Source organism: Castor canadensis, chromosome 3, assembly GCF_047511655.1.
Source record: "Castor canadensis chromosome 3, mCasCan1.hap1v2, whole genome shotgun sequence".
Classification (NCBI taxonomy): domain Eukaryota; kingdom Metazoa; phylum Chordata; class Mammalia; order Rodentia; family Castoridae; genus Castor; species Castor canadensis.
This window is the reverse complement of record NC_133388.1, coordinates 12,992,867-13,020,072: the sequence shown is the minus strand read 5'-3', so window position 1 is coordinate 13,020,072 and position 27,206 is coordinate 12,992,867. Positions and strand designations below refer to the sequence as shown.

Here is a 27,206-nt window from a genome sequence, read left to right as displayed (position 1 = left end):
TCAAAAGGGGAAAAGACTGTATCAGCTCACGATTCATGTAACTAAAATGCTCAGGAACACAAGCACTGAGTTTAAGCAAGGTTGAGTCCAGATGCTCCAGAAACATCAGTGCTACCAGGACTTGGTTTTCCTCTGCCCTTGAAATTCAGGAGAGGCAGTCAGGCTCCCCTTCATGCTGTCCTCCCTTCCCTCCCATAGTGCAACTCCCACTGCCTTGCCATACCAGTGGAGGAGGTATTTTCAACAAAAACCCCTGGACTGAATCTCATTGGCTCAGGTGGGATCACATGTCTGTGCCTGGACAAATCAGCATCTTCAGGGTGCAAACCTCACTGATTGGCTAGTCCATGGCCACATGCTGCCTCCAAGCAGAAACCCTCAGCTCCTTTTAAGGCTCGGTCCAGTCAGTTGATAGCTCCTCATTGGAAGAGTGGGATGCTAGGAGGCAGAAACACTAGGTGTGCCCATTTGGGACTTGGACTTCCTCCAGTCTTGGTCCAGAGGCTTGCCCAAGCTCTAGTACCTTATAAATAGTAAGTGCTTAGTGCTAGAGGCACTTTTGAGATGACTAAACTTTTTGCTTAAAGTTGGGGAAACTGAAGCCTAGAAGGAGGGGAAGAGACTTGCCCAAGGTCACTTGAGCATTTAGTAGCAGGCTTGCTACTAAAACTCAGGTGTCTTACATCAACTCTGTGCTCTTTAACTCTCCCTTGAGCTGTGCAAGCCTAGAGGCCTTCTGGGAAGGATCCACTCAAGAGAGTCTCTTAGCACAGTCTGGCTGAGGCTTTGCTATTTAAACTTGCTTCTGTTTAGAGCAGCCTTTTGGCATGGCCAGTTTAGGGTCTTCCAAATTGGCCAATGCCTTTCAAGTTTCCTTATGTAGAGTTAGGACTCCCAGGTCTAATTTCTGATCATGACACTGATTTGCTGTGTATACTTGGTTAAGCCACTTAATGTCTCTGGACATCAGTTTCTCAATTTGTAAATTTACCTTCATAACAAAGTTTCTCTCTTTGCCCCTCCCCACATTGATACCATTGGGTCTCTCTTGTTCTAGAAGGTGATTGAATGCACTCTTCTCCAGTATGTTTCCAGGCAGGTTTGGGGGAACCTCTTTCAGGTGGTGTTTGCATTTTAATGAATTTGGAGAATACAGTGGTTCTGTAAATAGTGGGGCTGTTTCAGGCAGTGTGGCTATATCCCTGACTTTGGGGTCAAAGCTTGATTGCTTCACTGACATAACCTTGATGAGCAAATGACTTGTGAGGACACCCAGCACTGAGCATGGGCCAGAGCAGGCTCAATTTGGAGAGATGTGTCCAGCACCACGTGGGGACTGGGGCGGAGGGGGGGGGGGGCGGGGGGATGTTGACTGCCAGTGCAGTCTTTTCTCTTCAACTCTGTTAAAGGGAACAACAGCAGCAATGTCCATCGTTGCTGTCAAAAAGGTTGAATTATGCTCCTCCTCTCCCAAGAGTTGCCCAAGTTCTAATTCAAGGTTTCTGTGTAACCTTAATGGAAAACAAGGTCATTGTAGATGTAATTATGTTACGGGCCTTGACAGATAAGTCTAGATTTAGAGTGAATCTTGACTGATCTTCTTAATAGAGAAAGGGAGATTTGAGACACACAGGAAAGAAGGCCATGTGAAGACAGAAGCAAAATTAGAGTTGCCCTAAGCCAAGGGATGCCATGAGTTGCAGGAAGCTGGACGAGGCAGGAAATCTTTAGAGCCTTGGGAGGAAGTGGTGCTCTGCTGCCACCTGATTCCTTAGAAGCCAAAAGAAGACTTCTACTGTAGGTCCCAAAGCTTTTTGCAGTTTGCTGCAACATCAACAGGAAACTGTAATATGGCCACTGGCCCGAGTTCATGATAAAACATAAACTTTGCGAGTTCTGCAGCACTGACTCAAACAGGGCTACAAAGGAATTCTTATCTCTCTCTTCCTCTCTCCCTCTTTCCCCTCCCTCCATTCATTCTCAGCGTGTGCCCTATCTTGATGTGCAGTCTGATTACCCATGGAAAATTTCCCTACTGAGCTGATTAATCAAAATACTGAGTCATTCATATCACACTTAGAAATTCCTGATCATGTTTAAAAATAGTCAGTAACAGATATGTACAAATAAACCCAGCTACAAACCAGAGTGATTATTGGTGATTTAATGCACTCCAGGATCCCAAGAGGGGTGAAGTCCTATGGCAGGAATGTGTTTTTAATGATACGTTTTTACTAATAGAAAAGATAATATACATTATACGCGCATGGGCTTTGGTAAGTGAACCATACCAAGCCATTCATTTATTCATTCAACAAATGTTGAGTGGTTGTGGACCATGTGCCAGGCACTGTGCCAGGCCTTCCCTGTGATAGCACAGAGGACGGGCGACTGAATGTGCCATGATTTGGACAATGAACTTGGTGGTAAGTGCTTAATGGAAGGACGCAGGCAGGTGCTGAGAGAGACCACTGAGTACGCTGGAGGGCATGGGTCTTGAGGCCAGTCTGGTTGGGTTTGAATCCAGCCCTATGCCTTCTGAGCCACTTGACAAAATTGGGCCTCTGTGTTATCGAACTTGGATGTAGCTTTTCCTCTCAGGTCATGGTGTTTTTGAATTTCAAGGGAGAGTCTGAAATGTTTATTAAGCTCCTCCCACCAGAGTGACCACATGTCAGGACCCTTAATCACATCTGCAATGATCTTATTTTGCAGTAAAATCACATTCACAGCACCCTGGAAGTAGAACTTGGCCATGTCTTTTGGGGTGGGGAACACACTCATCTGCAAGCTCTGTCTCCCTGGCTGTGGGCAGCAGCTGGAACCAGGCTGGGTTTTCAGCTGCGCACTTGCCGCATTCCTCCTGGGCTTCTTGAAGTCTTGGTCTCGCACATGCAAAATTTATCAAGCAGCTGAGGAGAGCAGGGGTGTTTAAGTGTAGGAGTTAGGCCCGCCCCCTCATGGTGCAGCTCCCTCTATTCTTGTAGTCCCCCCTTCCTCCTTCCCTCCTCCGTTCTTTCCTTCCTTCCTTCCTCCCTCCCTTCCTCCGTTTCCTCCCTCCTTCCTTCCCTTCCTCCCTCTCTTCCTTCCTCCTTTCCTCCCTTCCCTCCTTTCTTCTTCCCTCTCTCACTTCCTCCCTTCCCTCCCTCCCTCCCTCTCTCTTTCTCCCCTTTCTCTGTCTCTCGCTCACCAAATGAACATTTAACTTTACCCTCACTTATTTCTTCTCTAATGCTCTTCGTTGCTTTCTATAGTTTCTGACCTATATGAGTTCCTTCTCTCTGAAAAAAATTTTTACTATTTCTTGCAAGGCAGGCTTACTGGCAACAGAATTCCTTTTTTTCTTTCTTTCTTTTTTTTTTTTCATTAGGAAGTCTTTATTTCTCCTTTACTTTTAAGGAATAATTTCATAAGATACAAGCATATAAAGTGCTAGGTTTTCCCCCCTCTTTCAACATTTTAAATATTTCACTCTATTCTCTTTCTTGCAAGATTTCTGAGCAGACACTGGCTGTCATTGTCGTATTTGTTTCTCTGTAGGGAAGGGTGTGTCTTTCTTCTGACTTCTTTCAAGAGTTTTGGTTTACTTTCGATTTTCTGCAGTTTGAACATGACATGCCTGTTGTTGTGGTTTGCCTGTATCATGCTTGGTGTTCTCTGAGTTTCCCTGGTGCTGTCTGCATCCTTCTTACTCTACGCTCACTCCTTAGGCAACTCATCCATTCTCAGACTGGTCCGTTCTTATTTCCTGGTCACCAGCTTGATGTTGATGACCCCCACGTATTGTCTCCATCCTCTGAAATCTGTGTAGGTTTGAACATAAAGATTCAAACGTAAAAGCTCGAGCCAAACAAGGTGTTTGTAAAAGACACCATGAAGGAGCTTTTTCAGAAGAACTAGGACTGAGCAGTGTGAGGGAGATCAAGAGAAGAAAGGACTTTGAGAACAAAATGAGCAACTGTGGGAGGGCTCTAGGGGGCCCAGAGAGGTGACAAGTGAGCAATGAGAGCTGTAATGGGTGTATGTGGTCCTTGCAGACCTTCACAAGAGTGCTGCTGGGGAGGAGGCAGGTGCTTTAGAAGATAGTACAAAGTATGGCTGAGGCTGAGGAGGTGAAGACATGGATACAGTGCTCCCCCTTATCTAAGGTATTAGCGATCCATAGTGAACCACAGTTCTGAGATATTAAATGGAAAATTTGAGAAATTAAACTGTATACTGTGTATTGTGATGAAGTCTCTAGCTGTCATGTTCCATCCCACCCCAGTCAGAAATTGTTCCTTTGTCTGCGTATCCATGCTGTCTATGCTACCTGCTCGACACTGTTACAGCTCAGTGACTCAAGATCACCTGGAAGTAGATGATTCTCCTGATGTGTTGTCAGAAAGGTCCACAGTAGCCTGACAGAATGTCACAATGCCTGTGTCATTCACTTCACTTTATCTTATGTCACATCATCACACAGAGAGACAGGGAGAAAGAGAGCACTCAGTCCTGTGCTGGGTTCTTTCTCTTTGTCTTACCAATCCAAGTCACCTCTCTTTACCTGGGAGGAGTAAGAAGGAAAAGACCTGGAATGGAGTTGTCCTCATGGAAACTGGAAGGTGGAAACACCAATCCCTTCACCATCCTATAACTGTCACTTGGTGCTTATCTGCCTCTTCGAGTATGGCCTCTTGTGGACAGCAGTCCCGTCTTGTTCATCCCTGTGAGCCTGGTACAGTGCCTGGGATACAGTCGGTGCTCAGCAAATATTTGTTTGGTAGTAAATGACTGAGCTTCCAGTCAAACCATTTTAAGCACCAAAAGGCTCTGCCATGTGTCCTGAATTCTCCTAAAACTGCTTGACAGATTCTGAAAATACCGGAGGCTGCTCTCAGTGTGAAGCAAAGACCAGTGACAGTGATGGGAAAGAATTACCCAGTCCACAATTTATCCTTTGGTTTATATTTAAATTCCCAGAGATCACCGATCCCTCAGTTAAATCATTCTTTATGCATCTGTTGCAGGTGCTAGCTTATGAAAATATTGGCTGAGCTCAGCTCCCTGGTGTGAAATGCAAGTTCTGGGAAATTCAAACATAATTGTGAATTGCAACCTGGGTTTCTTTTATTAATGGTCACTAATGGTCTGCAATCAAGCCACACCTGTGAGAAGCAAAGTAACAATTGGCTTGTTGGCTTGAAGTGAGTCTAATTTATCAACTTGCTGATTATTCATTCTCTTTTTAGGTATTAGCCAGAGACATTTGTGCAGAAAGAAAGAAAAATGCCACTTACCCAGCTTTAGTAGTCAGTGTGGAGTTGTCATGGCTTTGGAGTCACACTGTCTCAGCTATAAAACCCTACTCTGAAACTAACTAGCTGTATTAGTCCATTTTCTGTTACTGTACCAAAAGGCACAAGGCTTGGTAACTTCTAAAGAAAAGAGGTTTATCCAGCAATACCACTCTTGGGGATATACCCAAAAGACTGTTACTCCAGAGGCACCTGCACATCCATGTTTATTGCGGCACTATTCACAATAGCCAAATTATGAAAACAGCCAAGATGCTCCACTACTGACGAATAGATTAAGAAAATGTGGTATCTATACACAATGGAATTTTATGCAGCCATGAAGAAGAACGAAATGTTATCATTCGCTGGTAAATGGATGGAATTGGAGAACATCATTCTGAGTGAGGTTAGCCTGGCCCAAAAGACCAAAAATCGTATGTTCTCCCTCATATGTGGGCATTAGATCAAGGGCAAACACAACAATGGGATTGGACTATGAGCACATGATAAAAGCGAGAGCACACAAGGGAGGGGTGAGGATAGGTAAGACACCTAAAAAACTAGCTAGCATTTGTTGCCCTTAATGCAGAGAAACTAAAGCAGACACCTTAAAGCAACTGAGGCCAATAGGAAAAGGGGAGCAGGAACTAGAGAAAAGGTTAGATCAAAAAGAATTAACCTAGAAGGTAACACCCACGCACAGGAAATCAATGTGAGTCAATGCCCTGTATAGCTATCCTTATCTCAACCAGCAAAACCCCTTGTTCCTTCCTATTATTGCTTATACTCTCTCTACAACAAAATTAGAGATAAGGGCAAAATAGTTTCTGCTGGGTATTGAGGGGGGTAGCGGGAGGGGGTGGAGTGGGTGGTAAGGGAGGGGGTGGGGGCAGGGGGGAGAAATGAACCAAGCCTTGTATGCACATATGAATAATAAAAGAAAAATGAAAAAAAAAAAAAGAAAAGAGGTTTATAGCTCAGTCCAACGAGCATGTGCTGGCAAGGCCCTCCCTTGACTGTATCATCTCCTAGCAGATAGCGTCATAATGGTAGGAGCTTGTGTTGGAATAAGAGATCAAGCACAAGACAAGAAGCCAGGGAGCAAGAAGGGGCCAGGCTCGTCCCTTCACAATGACGCTCTTGTGAGAGTAACTCAGGGTACCACAGGAACTACATCAGTTCCTTCCAAGGGCAGTGCACACAGTCACCTAAGACCCCACCTCTTAAAGATCCTACCATCTCTTAACATTGCCACGCTGGGGCCCAAACTTCCAGCAATGAGTCCTTGGAGGACAAACCACATTCAAACCCTGGCACACACAGAACTGCATTAAAGACCCATTAGGTAGTGGTGATTGGATCTGCCTTTCCCAGTTGCTAATGAGGAGACAAGTCAACACCCTCCAAAGACCTCCAGCTCTGGAAGCACACCATGGTTCTATTCCTGTTCCTTTTTGCTATTTTCCTAGGAATTCAGTCAATGGATTTAACGTTGTAAGGTATAGTTGGGCCCGTGTCTCCTCCCTCAGTTCACATTTTCGGCTTTCCCTCCATCCTGAGTGGGATAGGAGGAGAGGTTTATGAACTTGTTTGCTTGGGTCGTGAACACATTGCTACAAAACCTCGGTACACAATGGCAGTAGAATACTGAGCTGGAGGCCTGGCAGCAGGCGTGGGCAGGAAGGGCCAGCTCCTAGGTGTTGGAGGTGGGCTCAGGGACACAGCCACGCAGGTCTGTAGCTCTGAGTTTGGTCACTGTGTCTACTAGTTTGTTAGGGCTGCCATAACAAAATAGCACAGATGAGGTAGCTTAACCAATGGAGATTGACTTCCTCCCAGTGCTGGAGGCTGGAAACCCAAGGTCAAGACGTGAGCACAGTTGTTTCTCTGAGGCTGCTCTCTTTGCTTCAAGATGGCTGCCTTCTCCCTGAGTCTTTACCTGGTCTTCCCTCTGTGTTTGTCTGTGTCCTGATCTTCTCTTTTTATAAGGACAATAGTCAGACAGGATTAGGACCACTCACATGGTCTCATTTTAACCACCGCTACAGGCGTTCTCTCTCTAAATACCTTGCATTCTTAGGTCCTGAGGGTCAGGACTTCAGCAAGTGAATTTGAGGGTGACGACACAGTTCAGCCCATAACACTGCAGAAACAGTACCTGAGGGACAGCAAGTGGCCCAGAGTCCAGGAGAGAAAATGAGACTTCTGCGACTCATTCAGTATGTCCCATGTGGGACTCTATCTTTATCACTGTCTAGCACTTGCTCTTGGAGTAGGAGGGGGCAGATACACACAAGGCCCTTCTCAGGGGCAACTTGGCCTTGTCATCCTTCCTTTTCCCTCCTCTACACCAAGGAAACACCTGTCTTGGCCTGGGTAGTGGCCTCCAGAGAGTTCTGCTACATTCTGGCCTTTCCTCCAAGGCTTGACCTTTAACCTCCTAATGTATAAGCTTTTGAAACTTAAAACATCTCTGAATTCTATTGCTTCTGCTAAGAGTTTCGAAAGTGCATTTTAAAAGTCCAAAGCTGAGCTAGGGTGTGGCTCAAGTGGTAGAGTGCCTGCCTGGCAAGCGCAAGGCCCTGAGTTCAAACCCCAGTACCAGATACACAACAAAGTCCAAAGCTGAGTGTCACCATCTTTATCCTCTCTCGTGGCATTCTTCCTCCAAGTCATAGTCACTGCTGGGTCATTCACTTGACCTTTACTTTGGTGACAGATGATAGATTTCTAATCAGGGAGCTTGCACCCTTCTTTGTTGTGTAATCCCATATTCCCTTTTACCTACAGAAAGACATACTCATCCATATCACAGAGATGAACTCAAATCCTGGCCCCACTCCTTATCAGCTGTATGGGTTTAGGCAAATTGTCTCAGCTCTCCCAAACTCAATATCCTCACCTGTAAAATGGGCTAATAATGGTAGCTTTCCTCACAGAGTTGCCAGGAAGACCAAATGAAGTACTTTAGGACCCTGTCTGGAACATGGTGGGTAACTACAAAAACGTGTTAGATGTTATCATTTAAAATATTTCCTAATAGACTATTTGATATCGTATGGGTTTAGCTACAATGTGGTGGTGGTGGTGATGATGTGTAGAAAAAAAGGGAAAAACATTTTCTGTGCAGGAACTATATTTAGCAACAAGTCTTTCCAATTCGCTCATGATAAAAGGATTTCGTCTTGCTCGGAGCCCCTTTGAGTCTCATAGTGCTACTTACATATAGCGCCTTTCATCCTAGAATCCTGGAGCAGCCCCGAAATCAAAACATGACAAGAGTTGGATGGTTGCAAAAAGAAAAGCGACGACTTGCTTTTGTTTTTGAACAAGCTCTCCTTCCTTTCCCAATTTGCAACTTGGCAGCTGGATATGAACACACATGTATACTTGACCTGAGTCTGTGTCTAGCCACTGACAATAAATGATGACAGCTGCTTATAGCTTGGAGATGCGGTGGATATGAGAAGCAGCACCCATGATGTTCAGAAGGAGGACACAAGAGGGAGCAGGACTGCGTGTCTCCTCAGGGTCAGGAATTTTACCTATGCTATCTCATTTAATCTCAACAGCTACTCTCCTCTATAGATGAACGTGGTAGTGGGGAAATCAGCAAGGTTAATAATTTACACAAGGTCACACAGGAATTTAGTGGCAGAGGGAAGTTCCAGATTCATTTCTGGCTTAAACCATATGCAATCACATCACCATACTGCTTCTCTTTCTTTAAGGAAAGAAAGTATCTTCACTTCCAAAAAGTGTGAAACAGGAGAAAGGAAGAAATGTCTATGTCTGTGGGAGTTTGGGAGTGTCAAATCCAGTGCCTACTGTGGGAAGTGGAATGAAGAGATGACCTGGAGAGAGTCTCTAATGAAGCAAGTAAAGCACTAGGTAGCCTAGAATTTCATCAAATCTAGGACTTCATTGAGTGTAAAAAGCTCCATTATTTTATGTGGTACTAATAAAGAAACAATAAAATCACTGCCAATTACAAGAGGCATGGATTGCAAGACACACTCTGATTTCAGAGAGATTAAAATGTGAAAAGCTTGTGTTTTAGAAATGATTGCATTTATCTGGGCCAACTTTTCTCCTCTATCAAAGTTTACCATGGGGAACGCAGTAACCACTATAGGTATTTTAAGCGCAAAGGGACTTAACACAGGAAATTAAGTACCTATCAGATCAGTGCAGGGCTCGGCTAGCAGGTACCAACTGTACCACTGCAGAAGTGCATGGAGGCTGAAGGCCATCCCTCCAGTTGGCTCTGACCTCATTGGATTTTCAGACACCAGCAACCATGATTGGCCTGGGGGTGGATTTGCAGCAGGCCGCTCTATTGGTTATTAGCAGGGTGACCTTGAGCAGATCAAGATTAGTTTATATAGCTCTGGAGCTTGGTCACTGGGGTCATCTTGCAGGGTATATGAGATGGTTTTCCCAGAAAATAACAGGCTTTCATCAAAATCTTATTTACTCGAATTTCTTATTTCATCAAATATAAGACTTCATCAGACAATATAAATGTATGAAGCACACTGTGCCTGGCACATGGTTGATGCGTAAAGGTTAGAGAGTCTGCAAGAATACGAGCCAGTGGCAGGTACTCAAGTCACCCTGGGCACATTCTGCTCCTCATTCCTTCCTGGGTTCCTTCCTCCCAGGAGGCAGTATTTCCTTGGCTTGCTGTAATTAGTAAGGACATCCTGTGGCTTTCGTTTTGGGTGGATTAAAGCCCTTCTCAGACCTTACCTCATTTGCTTCCCATTGGTCTGGGGTGAGGGCTGTGGGTGGAAGGGAATGAAATTTGCTGATTGGCCCAGGATGGTTGTTGCCATTCTACAGATGGGAATATCAGGACCAGTATTCTTGTCCTGACTCATGGGTGGAGTGGGCACCTGCTGGGCAGCCTGCAAGGCAGTGTTGCTTCCTAATGACTGTCTTGTTTATTTGAATGTCACAGATTGAGTTTCTGACACAGGAGAGGCAATGCCAACCTCCTTACTCATTCCCAAAGTGCCCTGTTCTATGTTTATTTCTGTGGGCCTTTGTGCTAGGGCAACTGGTGTTGCAGGGGCTCCAGGAAATTATAAAAAGGGCACCCCAGGTAACAACAATGTGGCAAAGTCAGTGCACATTCCATATAGAGAGTGGTTGATTTTCACTTGACTGGAAAGCTGAAAAATTTTTATCTTACAGTGCACAAATCTCTTACAAGTCACCCTGCTTTATCCGTGATGATCCCTTACCCTGGAATCCCATTACTTAAGACAGCATCCTGTACAGGTCCCTATCATTGTGCTGAAATTATTTCCTTATAAGAATTGTCCTTGTGTTCTGAGGCTATGTATAAAGGGACAGTGAAGAGAACCATTAGAAGTAGATTCATGGGACCTGAGTCATTTAAATTCTTTGGTATGTTTTCTTCCCTTTAAGAATTGGGAAGATAACGTGTGTGAAAAAGCATTGTGCTTGCTTAACCAATAGTAGGGCCTCCTTAAATATTAGTTAAACTAGAATCCCTGGGGGTTAGTCCAATCCTTGGCTCACAGTAAGTACTTGGTGACCATTTGTTTGGACCGTAGTGGTATCTCTGAATATATGGCAGGATTATATTCATGAACTCTTCTCCCTAGTTCAATTCTTAATTTCAAAAGCCCAGCAGTTTAGGTCCTGACCGGTCCATCTTTTGCACAACTCTGATCTTGATACCAAGCTACCAGTTGGTAAAAATTTGCTTAGGGTCTCCTATGTACCAGAGTTATATGCCCACCTCCAGCATTGGAGACAGCATGTCTCCATGACGGCAGCTTGGGCTGGTGTCCTGCTGTGCTCTGCACTGGTAGGACATCTCAGCATGTGTGGGTGGTGTTGGAGGTGTTGGCAACCGCCTTGGAACATAGCTGCATTTAAGCAGCACTTAACTATAAGCCATCCGACTGAGGGTGCCAGAGCCACGAGCTCGGGAATAAATACATTCTATTCTCACTCGGAACACTCCATGCTCTGTTGCTGATTTAACTGTGCTATAAGGTCAGCCAATTGTCAACCCAGCGTGGAAGCAGTGACCTTTCTTCTGCATGTCTATGGTGAGGTTAGAGGAACATGGTTATGTTGTAACAGATAAATCCTATCCAAATCTTCGTAGCATGTGTGTGTGAGTGTGTGTGTGTGTGTGTGTGTGTGTGTGTATGTGTGTCAGAGAGAGAGAGAGAGATTGAGAGAGAGAGAGAGAGGAGAGAGAGAAAGAGATTTCTTTCACTCAGTGGATTCTGGCCACAGAGTCTTGCTGGGAATTCCACACTCATGAGATGTGTGAATCCTGAGACCTCTTTGCTGACAAATATTCATCAAGTGCTCACCTTGTGTGTGTTTTTCCATCAGGGGCTTGACAGAAAGCAGATAACACATTTGAAATAGTATAATTTGAGGAGGGGTTAATTTGCAATGAGACTGTTTACCAAGGTGTGGACTGGGAACCAGGAGGGACGTAGCAGTAACTTGTAGCTCAGTGGCAGTATGGTGTTATCACCTCCAGACCTGATGCACAGAGGGAGGGACTGCCTGTCACTGGAGGGAGGCCCAGGGAACTGGGAGCTTTGGCTGAAGGACCAATCCAACTGGAAGTGACCTAGTCAGGAAGGAACAGGGGGAACACTTACCTTAACCAATCTTTCTCTTTCCTTTCAATCCTCTGTGGGATTCCCCACTAGCAAAACCCAACAGAAGCTAGGGACCCTGAAGTGGTTTGTAGCTGTCAGCCTCCCAGGGCTTTGTGCTGGCTGGGGAAGAATCTGGCGCAGGTGAGCCTACATAGAGAGGCAGTGTAAGGTATCAGGCACAAAACTGTAGTTCAATAAGCAAACTTGTTCCGGTTTTGAGGGGACTGAAGCTCATAGAATTTCGGAGGATGCACTTTAAGAAAAATCATGCAATGATCTTCAGATCTTTACCCAAGTGCAATCTTATTAGCAAGGCCTTCCTTAATCATTCTACTTAACATCTTGATCTCTCTCCCACCTCTATCCCCTTTCAGTTTTACTTTTATTAATACCAGTCACTAATGCCATATATTTTACTTAATTAGGTTATTATCTATCTCTCTTCCTACACGGAATGTAAATTCCAAGAGGACAAAATGTATGACTTTTTTTTCACAGATATCTCTAATGCCTATAATAGTAGCTGACATATAATAAGTTTTTCAATAAATAATTGTTGAATGAGTGAAAAAAAAAAAGAAAAATCATGCAAAAATCTATTACCTTGGTAGATGAAATGGCTAAAGCCTCTGTAAAGACACAGCTAAGGCCCTTTCTAGGGCTTCATAGACTCTGGTGCAAGTGTGGTTCTTAGGCCGATGCTTCATTGGCTTCATTGAAAATATCCCTCTGCCTATGGCTTTGTGATTTTGACCTAGAACAGCGTCCCAATCTGTAGTAAGCTTATGGTCTCATAGGTGGTGAAGCCTCGGACAAGCGAAGATAAATACAAAGCAAACTGTTTTAAGGGAATTACAGCTAAAATACGACGGATGTTACATAGACTGAAACAAGCTTTGGACACAGGAACATAGGTCTTTTACATCCAACCCTTTGTCAATACACTTTAATAAATCAAGCTACTTCGACACTGGCAATATTTACTTATATGGGTACATTTTGTGAACAGAAAGTCGGAATCAGAGGCTGTAAACCACACTTCCCATAAGCCCCCGGGGCCAGAGGGACGCGACTTAACTTGTCACGCAAAGACTCCAACTCCCAGCATGCAGCGGGATCGCAGACCACAACTCCCGGCATACCTAGGGAGGCTGTGGGACGCTCTGGCACGCCCCGCCACCTGCCGCTCGCCCCGCCTCCCCTACTGCTCAGAGCCAATGGGAAGGCTCCGTACTGCAGGGTGTGTTGGGGCAGGCGTCTCTGCCGAGTTGCGAGTCGGCGAAAGCGGCGGGAAGTTCGTACTGGGCAGAAGGCGACGGGTCTGCAGCTTAGGGTAGGGAGGCTGCAGATCGCACTGTCTGGGCGCGGGGATGGGAGTTCGGGGCTGGCGGCGTGGGCCTCGGGGATGGCCGTGGCCTCGACGGCCGCGGGGGCTGCCATCCGCCGCGCCGCCTTTGCCGGCGCGGGCGTCCTTTACTTCCTGGTCTCCACAGGGTTGCTTCCACGGTCCCCCTCAGTGTCAAGTCTGCATTCTGGCCTGCACCGCCGCCTGGGCCTCGGTGCGGCGGCCACGGACGGATGGGGCCGCGCTGCCTCTCGGGGCTCGGGTTGTAGAAGCGACACACAGCGGGACAGGCGACTTTGGGCCGGAGTGATTGTGTGTGTGGGGGTCAGGTCAGGTGGTCAGGGAGGGCATCTCAGAGGAGGTGATCTTGACCTAGACCTGAGCTGGGCAGCCCCGGCCCAGGGTCCTGCCCGGGGAGGCTCCCGGCGCCCGGTGTGCATTTTGACAAGGGGCTGCCCTCTGCTCTTCTCCATTTGGCAGCTGCGGTCAGGGGCAAAAGGGCTGTTTTCCTAGGTTCAATCCGGCCTGGAAACTGTTAGTTGATTTAGGGAAATTCAACAGAAATAATACCAGAGTCTCTGAGAGACAGCCAGCCAGCGAGACAGAACCCGTAGGTTCCTATCGAGGCCACCCATTTTTCTAATGGCTTCTTTCAAGTCGCCCATTTTTCTTTCTTTAGACGCCTTCGTTCCTTACCCCTTCTCTCCTCTCCCCGCCCCAGCTCTCTCTCGTGAACGTTTTTGCTGTTGCGAGGGTGGTAGATAAATTCGGCACGTTACTGCAGGGTCGGTCTTAATTATGTTTGTTTTTGAAAAACTAGAATGTCCGGCTGTTGAATATGAAATTGAAAAGAGTGAAAAAACAAAACAAAACAAAAACAAAGTAGGGCAACATTTATTTTAAAGACACCTTATTTTTTATGACATGCTGAGCGTAACACTTTGGGGAGAAATTAATCTGCAGTTGTGACTGGTCAGAGAAGTAGTGTTCATCTGCTACCTGTGGAGGGGACATCATTTAAACACTGTAGTCGTGTAATCTAGTAGCTTTCTCTGGGGATGCGACCACAGATGGTTTTCTGTGTTAATTTAATAACAAAAAACTTGTGTTAGGCATTACTGATTTAGTACAGTGTTAGTGTCCAGTGCAACTATCAGTTTCATAGTGTTAAGCTTAGAGCTGCAAAAATTATGAGTGTATTTGTTAAACAAATGAGATAATTGAGTGATGTGTTAAATATAAAGCCTGGCATATAATAAGTTAGTAAGTGCCCAGGAAATGGTTATGTGGAAAGCTTATGCTAAATTTTATTCCAGTATGCAAATGTATATTTTAAAAATAACAGTAATGCATTCAAGATGTTGATAGACCCTAAAATTAAATTTCTTAAAGGAAATAGGCCAGCTTTTTTGAGGTTTGAAAACTAATGTGAAATAATAATAAATGAATATCCCAGATGTCTAGAAAAGAAAAAAAAATAAGGTTTTAATTTTGATGATTATATTTTTTCCTTAAAGGCATCCCTAGTAAGATATACTATGAATAGAATTTTGATTTGAAAAATAAAACTTCAAAAATATTTTTTATTTGAAAAATAAAACTTAATTGGAAATGAAGCAAAGCTTTGAAATTTACCCTGCATCAAATGAAGAAGGATGACTCTGGACTCCTGAATTTATGCAAATGTGCAAATGCTCTTATCTCCATATATCAGGCAGTGAGCCTAATGGGAATTAAATGCTGCTGCTTTGTGTGAGTGAGTGAGGCTTTCCTGAAAATTGGTCTTGATGGGTTCTGAGAAAGGACTGGTAACAGAATAGGACTGGAGAATATTTTTCAGATTGGTAGGATATTTTACATGCTTGCCAAGGTTATTTTTCAGCATGAGAAGAAATGTTCTCATTTTTTCAAAAGAAGTCGTGCTTACTGTTTGCCAGGAATTATACTAGGCTCAAGGTCTAGTCTTGCTATCTTATTGTTTTGTTAAAGCAAGTTTCCTTCGTTTTAAATTAATTTAGAATCCTTTTGGCTTAATTATCTGGTATCCAGCACACAAGAAGTCAGTAAAGGTGTTAAGGCAAATTTGAAAAACTGCACTATTGATGAAATGTAGGAGATATGGAGTTTTAAATAGAGATTCAAGATTAACTTAGAAAGGTTATAGAATCAGGACAAAGCATTTAGTGAGGTGGTGTACTCTCGGATATGTTTGGTCTTTTTGACCAAAGTTTCTGTGAGTATGTTCCTATGTAAAGAGTGCTGAGCCATTAGAAACCCCCCACCCTCCATGATATTTAAGTAGCCTACATTCTGAGGTTGCTGTTTTGAAGTAATTTCATGCAGTGTCCCAATTACTCTTGCATACTCCCACTGTTATCTGAAATCTTTGCACGCAGTCTCCAGCACATCCTTGCTTGGGATGACACAGGCAATAGTTTAAGAGGTATGAGGTATGGCCCACCCCTATATTAGGTATTACATTTTAAAAATTTATCAAGAAATGCTAATGACAAGAACCTACTTTTATTAATGTTCTTCAGTAAATATAAGAACTTTATTAGCTACAGCATGTTGGTCATGTTGGAAAAATTTGTGTTGTGAATCATATTTATTTAGTCTTCAGGTAAGTACAGTTATGCAGCAGGTAATGACAGACATGTTCTGAGAAGCAAGAAATGTGTTAGGAGATGCCTGAACATCACAGAGGACATATACAAAGTGACTGCTACTGTGTCATTAGGTGATAAAATCTTATGGGATACTTCGTCTGTCATTCTGTTCTGACTGAAATTTTGTTAGGTGGTACATGACTGTCTATGGACTTTGACTAATCTTGAGTCTCTGGCCCAAAGGATTGGAAGCATTGCTCTAGAATTTGAAAATTAAGATAGACCTGTTCACACTGACAAATATTTAGCATGAATATTAGACATACATATACTAAGCTGTTTATCAATAAACCATATGTACTATGTGGGAAGATATACTAGATGGAAGTCATGTAATTAAATTGCAAAGTAATTAGCTGGAAATTTGAGAATGTTCTGTCATGTACTTTTAAAGTAATATATTGGAAGGAAATGTATCTTATACAACTTCATATCAGGAACAATATAGTTGGTAGCACAAGGGACTAAAAATGAGAACTAGAAAGTCATTAGAAATGAGGACAGTACCGTCTCATTCTTTGGGGCTTTATTATTTCTGTGCATTAATTTTTTTCTTTGTGGATTGGCTGTCTAGCTTCTGTTTGCCTGTAAGCAGATATATCTGCTCTAGAATTAGCTTCATGTTTTAAGAATCCAAAAGGGACCTCATTGTATAATTGTCAGTTTTATCTAAGATTTAAAAAAAAAAAAAGTATAAAGTTAGAAATCCTACAGCCAAGAAAACTGTAGCTTTATTTCAGGTTGTTTTTCTTAAATTATTTTTATCAAGGATCAGCTCAAAAAAGTGTCATCTTTTGATGATATTGTATGTTAATGCAATATGATCGCATTTCGCAATACTAAATGCTAGAAAGTGTTGCTAAACCTTTAGTCTTTATGACTGACTGGAAGAAGACAGTTGCCATTTCTACTGTATACTTCAATGTTACTTTGCTGTTTTTTTTTTCTTTTTTGCAGTTTACTATATAATATAGCAATAGCTATCAGCTTATAGAATATGTGCAGTTTATAAATTCCTTGTTAAAGGTAATCAGAAACAGTCTATTTGGGGAATCAGGAAATTAAAAAAAATTTGTCTTTTATAAAAACTAAATTCAGGTTATAATAGTTAAGAGATTTAATCTTGTGTTTTTTAGGCTTGAAGAAGATATTTTTGAAGTGATGACTTAAATTTTTATTACCTGTCATGTTGCTGGTGAGAATGTCAAATATTCAGGTATAACCACGCTGGAGATTATTAGGTTGGCATTTTCTCAAAAAGTTAAACACACACTTAGCATACGACCCGGCAGTTGAACTCTTGGGCATTTATCCTCGAGAAATAAAAACTTGCATTGATACGAAAACCTCCTCCTGAATGCTCATAGCAGGTTTATTTGTAATAGCCCATACCTGGAACAACCCACATTGCTTCAATGGATGAATAGTTAAATCAAATTTGATACAACCATATAGTGGAACACCACTCATTAACAAAAAGTAATTACTTATTGGTAGATGTAGCAATTTGGACAGAGCTTAGGGGCTTTGTACTAAGTGAAAAAAGCCAATCTCAAAAGGTTGTATTATTGTATGCTTCTGTAACTGAATGCAATGGGTTCACCTCTTGGTGAGTGCAAAGCCAATAAGCATAACCAAGAGATAAAGAAGTAGAGAGATGGTTATTACCTGCAGCAAGTAAGGAGAACACTGGAATTAATTTGCAAAGCGATGTTTCCTGGAACAAAGAAAGCAAGGGCTTTTATTGGGGAAATTTACACATATTCATATAAGGAAGACTCATCATTACTTGTAGAGGGGCGCATTCCTGAGCTTACTCAGTTTGAGGTCATAATCACATTAAAAAATGGTGGATGTGAACAGCTCTGGGCGGAGAATTTAGTATTATAATGAACAAAATTTATTTTAGGTCACCCAAAAAGAAGGAGTAAGAGCGATTTGATTCTACAATTTTGGGTAGTTCTTTGTGAATTTCTCTGTGAAGAGCCTTAGCTGAAGCAAAAGGAAAAAGTGTTGAAGTTATGCAAAGAGTCTTTTAAAGGGGCAGTAGACTCTCCTCCCCTGAAAGTATAAGAGCTTGTCCCTAAAAGTGAGCATTCTCAAAATAGCAACATATGAAATATGTCACTATATGACACACTCTTTCTTCTAAGTTCTGTCACTGTGACAAAATACCTGAGACGATCAATTTTCAAGGAGAGACTTACTTTGCTTCAGTTTTAGATCATAGTTGGTTGGCCTTGTTACTTTTGGCACATCATAGCAAGAGTATGATAGAAGAAGCTGCTTATCTCATTGGTATCCAGGAAGCAGAGACATGAAGGGATCAGGGTCCCAATATCCCCTTCAAGGGCATACCTACAATAACCTAACTTCCTTCTAACGGGTCCCACCTCCTAAGGGTTTCATCGCCTTCCAAAAGTGTCACAGGCTGGTGACTATCCTTTAACATATGGGCTTTTGGGAGACACTTATCCAAATGACAGCAAAGGGATATTAGTACATTTTGTACTTTGGCCACTGTCTTCAGAGATGGATACTGAAAAGTCTGCTGGACTTTCAGACTCCCTCACATTAATGCCACTTTTGACAAGGAAGCTGAACACCCTGGAAGAAGAGTTGTTTCTACTGGCTCATTGTTGATTTGGATTGCATTTTTTTATCAAGCCTGGAAAGGGTCCAAGAGTTGAACAACTGAAATGATAAAAATAATAGTAAATTGGTCCAGTAAGGGAAAGTTAATAAATTAGATTTATGTATCCTTGCAAAGAGGGTACTCAGGTTATTTAATCAGTATATCCTGATCCTTGTATACGAAGAACTACTAAGAGAATGCTGATGACTACCTGCTCTTCAGAATCACTGAGCAGTTTTAGGGTTTTAGTCTTTGAGAAGAGTTTCCAGACAGTAAAGATGTTAGCTACTTCATACCAGTAATCTAAGAGGTCTTTAAGGGTAGGATAGTGACCTAAATGTAGTTTAGAAACCTTTTGAATAGTCAGGGAATATGACAGGCAATAGTCCTATGGTTCTGCCCTTGAGTTCTCCGTTTTTAATTTATGACTTAAAAACACTGTTTTCTTGTCACCAACTTCAGTTTTTGATTTTTTTTCCCATACAAATTATACTTTTCCCCTCTTATTCATTCATACATTCATCCTTTTGTATGGAATCTCACTTGTTTCCTCCATTTAAAATATTACATTGGAGGTGGAGTTCTGGAGGATCGAGGGTCAAGACCAGCCTGTGCAAAAAGTTTGGTAAGACCCCATCTCAACTAACAAGCTGGACATGGTAGGTAGTGTGTGCCTTTATCCTGGCTTAGTGGGAAGCATAGGTAGAAGGATTGTTCAGGCAAAAATGCCAGACCCTCTCTGAAGAATAAGTAGAGCAAAAAAGGACTGGGAGAGTAGTGCAAGTGGTAGAGTGCCTACCTAGCAAGTGCAAGGCTCTGAGTTCAAACCCCAGGACTGCCAAAAAAAGAAATAAAAGATTATGTTGGATGTAGATTAGGCTTCTGTCATTTAAAAATATAACCAGCTAAGAAATAGAACTTATATAATGCTAGACAAAGTACAGAAATCAATGCATTTTTACTCTTATTTAGAACATGGAAAAATACAGCGTCCCATTTAAAAACGTCAGTGATGACTTGTTGAGCAAAGGATTTTACTGCATTAGGGGCTACGTGATGTGTAGTAATGCAGGATTGGCAGTGTGAAAAGCTTTATTGTGACAACTCAATTGTTTCCAAAGTACCTTTTTGTTCGATTTAACTTCCTCAGTCTGATTCTTTTCTACTAGTCAAGGTCTCTTTTTCCACTTAAATGTTGAGATTGATCAAGAATATTTCTCTTGTGATTGCAGCCCCTAGTATTATCACAGAGGATTTTTTTTTTTCTACAGAAGAGCAAGCTCTTACAGTGCTATGCAAGCTGCCCATTTAAAACTATCATTGCTTGGCACCTATGCCCTAGTGACAGTTTGACCAACATGTGAGCAGGCACACTGCCATCCTGACAGATGGGTGTGAGTATAGGCAGCCAAGAAACCATGTATCTGCATCTAGTGTATTTGTTAAGGGCAGGATTCCCAGCCGGGGATGTTCAAACGTCTGTCCATCCTGAGCTTTCACGCCTGTGGATAGAGGGATGTCATCATTAATCCCAGCTCTGACTGAGATTCCATGGGTATATAAGAGCTTCTTGGCTCTTACAGAAGTAGGCAATTGGGGACAATCAGGATAATTGTTCTCTTTTTCATTGCAGGACTACTTCAGATAATCTTTTCCTCTTTCTCCTTGCCAACTAGGTTTGTAATGAGTATAAACCTGCTTTAGACATTGCCTTGATACTTCTGAAATACATGCTTCTTTGTTTTCTACAGTATGAAAGCTTTGAAAGTCGTGTGTGTGTGTGTGTGTGTGTGTGTGTATACACATATATGTATATATATAGAATTGGAGTCAGGTAGATCTTAGTTCAACTCTGACTGCTCTATGACATTAGGACAGCCTAATTTAATATCAAATTAAGGCAAGATAATTCCTCTCATGTAGGATTGCTGTGAGAATTAACTGTGGAATGTGTGCATGAGTCACTTATGTAGTGTCTGGCCCAAGTAAATGTTCGATAAGGGTATGTCATCATCACTTTAACATACCTGATGGTAGTTTTTCTTTAGAGAGTTATCTGAAACAAAATATCTTTTTTTCAACTTATTTCTCTCCATCCTTGAAAGTAATTTTTGGACATTATCCAGACATTGTTTTGTGTATAATGACGTGAACTCTAATGATAGGGAACCCACTATATCTAGGGCAGAGTTTCTCAACCCTGGGACTGTTGATATTTTAGAGGAATCATTCTTTGTGGTCAGGCATGTTCTGCATTGTCTATTTAGCTGCTAGGGGGACAAAATCGTTTCCAGTTGAACCCCTGCTGTAGAGACAGCGTGTGCTACTTTATTACAGATTAAACTGTTAGGAAGCTCTTATTGTGAATGGAGATCTGTTTTCTTACTCCTTCTCTGTTCTGTCTTTTGGAGACATGTAGAACAAAATGAATTTCTCTTCTACACAACATCCTTTCGAATACATAAAAACAGTTACCAAGTATTCCCATCCTTTTTGAGTTGAAACATCTCCGCTTCATTAGCTGTTCCTTACCTGGCATAGTTTATGTCAGTTCACTACATTGTGGCTTTCCTTTTTTAAAAATCCCATTTTTAAACTGTAGTGTTTAGAATTGAATGCAATACTCCAGGCATGACTTGGTAAGTTAACAAAAAAAGTAGAGTTACATATCTTCTTGTAGATATAGCACCTTTCTTCTGTTAGTATAGGGAAGAATATTGCCTTCCTTTTTGTACATACTGTATTTTTATTAATAATAGCTAGATTCTTTTTGATGACCACACCATGCATTGAGCTTAGAGCTGAATAAAACCTCTATATCTATATAAGCCTTCATCATTTTGTTCTGCATTAGATTTAGGTAGCAACTGTGGGAGTTTGTTTTATCCTGCTAAATTTGTTGTTATTGGACTTAGCTAGCTTCAACTTTTTAAGATATTTTAGAGAATTCTAATTCTTGGTCAGATTGGAAGTTTGTAGCTGTAAAGAACAAGTCTGTGATGATGCCATCATCTAAGATTGGAAATACTGGAGAAGGATGTGGTGCGCATGTGCACACAGACTGAAAAGAGGATTGGGAATGGAAGTCTGGAGAGTCCCAATATTAAGCGGCATTTGTGCCGAAAAGCAGCAACATGGGACCAAGAAGAGGTGGCTATGGAGGAAGGATGAAAATTAGAGGAGTATCTTGTAAGCTGGAAAGACTTAAGTACTATGGTAGTTACTGATAGCTACGACATGGTTGCTCCTGGCCCATGGTTTAACCGTTGAGTTAATGGCAGACCCTAGTCAATCAGCCCTGAAAAGCTGGTGTCATCCTTTATTTCTCCTTTACACATTTGTAACAGTTAGTAGATGCTAGAGGTCTTTTTTTTATTTTTAAGTATAACAAAGCCGTGCACAAATCTTATGTATTGCCATGATTTTTTTTTTCCAGCACAGTAATAGCCACCATCCACATCAAGGTATTTACTGTCCTAGCACTCCAGAAACCTCTGTTGTACTTCCTTCTAGTAATTATTTCCAGTGTAGGTACTTCTGTTGTACTTCCTTCTAGTAATTATTTCCAGTGTAGGTAACCACTGTTGTGACTTCTGCTTGGTGTTGAATTCATATATAAATAATAACCTATATCCTTTCTTTTTGCCAGGTACCTTTTAGTCAACATTGCCTCTGGGATTTCCACATCGTTACATGAAGTTTTTGTTTTTTTTTTTTTTCCGAATAACTTTGCGTTTCTGATTTTCTCTTATTGCAAAACATGCCATCTTTTGGTTATTGATTAGTGTGTTAACGCACCAGTCCAAATTTAGTAGCGTAAAGCAACAGATATTTTATCATGCTTGTGAATTCTTTGAATTGGGAATTTGGTGGATATGGATCTACATGGTTGAGATCTGAAATTATTTAGAAGCCTCTTCACTCCCATATTTAGTTCCTTGACTGGGATGTCTTGAAAACTATAACCACCTAGGACTGTTGACTGGAGCAGCCTTCATGTGGGGGTCATGAGGAGGGTCATGAGGCCTTTTGGCTTTTCACAATGTGTTGACTGAGTTCCCAAAAGAATCTTCTTGAGAGTGACTTAGCTTCAGAAATTACATAACCTCACTTTCACCATATTCTGTTGCTTGAAATGTATGCAGACCTGCCTGGATTCAAGGGAGGCAACATAGACCTCTCATCTTTATGGAAGGTGTATTAAAGAATTTGTGCTCCTCCTTTTTTTAATAGCACAAATTATATACCACAATTTACCTGTCCTATTGTAGGTGGATATTGAAATAATTTGTACTTTGGAGTCATTATGAGTACTACTACTATAATCATTCTTGATCACATCTTTTGGTTCACTTATATTAGTTGGGTGCATATCTAGGAGTAGAATGCCGATTATACTATATGCTTATCTTTAGCTTTAATCAATACTAATGGTTACTGCCAATTAGTTTTCCAAAGTGGTTGTGCCAATTTATATTCCTGCTAACATATGAGAGTTGCAGTTGCTTGTCAGCCTTGCCTCCACTTGATAGCATCAGCTAAATGCCATACATTTATTTTTTATTTTTTTTCTCATGGTACTGGGGATTGAACCCAGGGCCTTGTGCATGCTGGCAAGCCCATGACTCCATCAGCTGAACACTTTTTAGAAACCCTTTAAAAAACCATTTTAGTGGTTGAGTAGAAGAGCTTAGTGTGGTTTTCATTGCTATTTATCCATGACTGATGATGTGAGCACCTTTTTTCATATGCTTACTAGCTATTTAGATGTCCTCTGTTGGAAGGTGTCTGTTCAGATCTTTTGCCCACTTTTAATGAGTTGGACTGTTGTTTTTGTATATTCTGGATGTGACTTTTCTGTTGAATATTTGAATTGTAAAGACCTCTTGCTTGAGACTTGCCTTTTCACTCTTGTAATATGTCTTTGACTAATTGAAATTCTAAATTTTAATCACTTCTACATATCAATCTGTTCTTTTATGGGAGCTTTTTATATTCCAGTAAATAAGTTTCTGCTACCTCATGGTCATGAGAATATTGTCTTGTGTCATCTTCTAAAAGTTTTACTATTTTGCCTTTCACATTTGGGTCTAAGTCCCTAGGAATTGATTTGTGTGTTGTGAAAAAGGGGTCAAGATTTCTTTTTTTCCTCCTGTAGTTATTCATACAAGTAGTAACAGGTAGCATTGGGTAGGTGGACACAACTTGGGAGTTAAGGTTTGTGCTTTCTTAGCCTTTAGTTACCTTTAATGAGCTTTCTGAACTTGACAATGCTAGTAAACCCCTCTGACCTCTGCTTCTTCTGATTTGAATGAAATCAAATTTAAATGAAATATTTTCTGATTTTCATTCTGGCTCTGGCTTGCTATCATTCTCTCCCAATTTTATAATTTTATTGAGGTTCATTAGGATCTTGTGTTATTGAATATACTGATGAATCTCCCAGCTTTACTTTATCCCAGTATAAGTATGTCATCCAGATCTTCACCTAAGTGGCTGACCAAGGATAGCCTTCTTGATCACATTGGCAGATCTCTGCTCAGGTATGTTCTTCTGATCTTACTGGTTCTTGTCAGGATATGGTCAAAATATTTAATTTCCTTTACACACAATTTCCTTGTGTATAGTCAGTGTAATAATACCTATGTTTTGGGGTTGTTATAAAAATTAGAGATCGGGTGTTTAGATCACCCAATATAGAACCTGCTATGTAGATGCTTAACAGTAATAATATTAGTTGTATTAGTTCATTTGTATGTAAGCTGTATGTTAGAATTCATGGTTAATTGATTCTTCCTGGTGTAGGGTCATTCATTTATATTTTTACTCATTTAGGATTAATTGAGCAAAAATAAATGATCATATTAATATATGGATTTCATGTCAATATTCATTTTCAGTTACTAGTCTTGTAGCAATATATTACTCTTTAAAGACTAGAGGCTGTATTGTTCTCACCTAGTCTTTTCCATCCAAGCTTGAAGGTCTGATTGTCTGCAAATGGAGGTATTTGAGAGTTGTTTTTCTACGTGGTTGGTTGTAGTGCTTCTCAAAGCAGTTGGGAGGGCTGACTTGGGATGATCCTAATGTTACAGAAGCACTGGCAAATTCTAGACTAAGAACATTGGAAAGTGTTAATTGATATTTTGTTTAATTAAGTTCTTTTCCTTATTCATGAAGAATTCTTTAAAAATATCTTATTTAAAAATTAATACATTTATACCATAATAAATTTAAGCAGCATAAAAACTCTTGGGGATGTCATTCATACAGCATATGCATTTGCAGCATATGTGTACTAGATCCCTTTATTTTACATGAATAGTTTTTTTGTTTTTCTTGGTAGTACTGGGGTTTGACCTCGTCCTCATGCTTGCTAGGCAGGCGCTCTACCACTTGAGCCATTCTCCCAGCCCTTTTTTTGTATTAGGTATTTTCAGGATAGGGTCTTGTGAACTATTTGTCCCAGCTGGCTTCAAAACGTGATCCTCTTGATCTGTGACTCCTGAGTAGCCAGGATTACAGGTGTGAGCCACTGGCACCTGACTTTAATAATTATGTTTAGATACATGTTTTTGTCTTGCATTGTTTTCGCTTAACAATGTATGTTGGAGATTATTCCATATCTATGTATATAGAACCTACCTTATTTTAAAAATCGCATAGTATTCCAGTCTATGGATATGCCATCATTTATTTATTAAATCCTCTCTTAATGTAAGTTAAGGATGTTTCTGTTCTTTTATACAACACTATGTAGGGGTACTTTTGCCAGTGTGTAGTTCTAGGCTAAATTGCTAGAACAAAACTTGGTGAGCCAAAGGAATAATGCATTTAAAATTTTGATAGATAATGCCAAATTGATTGCCTTTTTTCTATACGCTTACCAACCCACTGCATTTTCTAACATCAGATTTTGACTGATCTGTAGCTATAAAATGTCTATTTGGTAATAATATTATTTTGCATTTTATGAATGAATGAAGCTGAATCTATTTGCCTTTGACTTTCATGATACATTACTTTGCATTATTTGGGCTTTGGAAACAAGTAAATGTTTTATAAAAATTTAAAAACTAAAGAGAAAAACATGTGTCCAATCATTATATATTTAGTTTAATATTGTTAGGAACTAAGATTTTAACCGAAAAGAGATTTAAATGCAAAGTCATAGGAGTTATGCAGAAACCCTGCAGTATTGAATTTGCATGGGCTATATTAATATAAACTTTGTAATATATTTTTTTTCTCTAAAAAGAATTCTTGTAGCTCTCTCTACTCAGAAAACCTAGACAGAATGACAACCTGGGAGCAGTGGCTATCTTAGGGCCCAGATTTTGATCTTCAAAAACCATTTCCAACTAAAAGGAAACAAGGCCTTTTCTGGGAGCGGCTGGTTTTAGGTTTGGATCAGGAAAATGTACCAGAGGAACCTGGAACATCTTGTGCTAGAAAACAAGGAAAAGTCTGCAAGGCTGTTGGGGTGATCGTAAAAGGATACGGTGACCAACTCGAGTGGGCTTTTATTGTCTAGTGTGAAAGAAAAAGAGTGCAGTCCTGATGCTCAGAAACTGACTTGTACTCACTTATGAGTAGGTTATAATAAAATGAGATAAAGGACAGAAAAAACCAAGATCATTGCATCACTTCCAAAATCCTCAGCCAAAGCAAGTCACTACTGCTTCTTTATGCATCACAGTGTTACCTTCCTAGGATAGCCTCTCTTAGATAAGATTTATTGAGAAATGGAATCCTACTTTGTGACAGCATCCAGCGTAGAGAAACTTGCTTCCCTAGTCCTGCCTCCAGTTTTAAGAAACCAAATATTATCACAAATGATAATATTGGTGGCTATATTTTTAAAAGTACCTGTTAGAAGGTACTTCCAACATCCAAAAATAGGTTATGACATAATCTTACACAGATGGTCCACTGTTCCCCATGGTGTGTGTTTTCCCTCTCTGCAAGGAATTATAAACTCACCTAACTAAAGGTATATTCCTGGTGGTGTTTGGCTGAAGGACAATACTAGAGGTTGGACAATTTGAGCTACAACAAAATAACAATAAAAAAATAGGGGAACAAATCAATAGACATACGGCCTAGTCAAAGCAAAAGTCAGAATGTGGGGAATTTTGCAGAACAAGTGGCAGAGGAGAAGGGAAAAAATAGGGAGGTGCATTCATAAAGAGACTCAAAGACAAATGCAGTGTCTGGCTGTCTTTGGGTCCTGAGTATAAACATCAACATGTAAAAAGATATCTTCCGAGACCATTCAGGAGATTTGAACACTTATTAGATATTAAAGAATTATCATCAGTTTTGTTAGGCAATGATAATATTGGTGGCTATATTTTAAAAAGTACCTGTTAGAAGGATTTACATATGAACCAGTGATGTCTGGGGTTTGCTTTAAAATATTCCTAGAAGGGGATAAATTAAACAAACTGGCCATGTCTGGTAGTTGTTGAAACTTTCTGATGTGCATATAGATGCTCGTTATGTTATTTTACTACTTATTTGTATTTGAAAGTTCCTATGATAAGTTTTTTGTTGTTGTTTTTCATTTGTATTTCTTTTTCTGGGAATTTTCCTGGCCATATCATTTTCCCTTTT

The 27,206-nt window shown here is 41.0% G+C and overlaps 1 protein-coding gene across 4 annotated transcripts in view; it reads left to right on the top strand.

Moving 5' to 3' along the window:
* Positions 1 to 13,148: 13,148 nt before the first annotated feature.
* Vrk1 (VRK serine/threonine kinase 1) overlaps positions 13,149 to 27,206 on the top strand; it is an 89,789-nt gene continuing 75,731 nt past the window's right edge. For all 4 annotated transcript variants that reach the window (XM_020186103.2, XM_074067189.1, XM_020186101.2 and 1 more), the window contains exon 1: positions 13,149 to 13,274. The gene's annotated coding sequence lies outside the window, so the exon portion shown is untranslated. The remainder of the gene's footprint in view (positions 13,275 to 27,206) is intronic.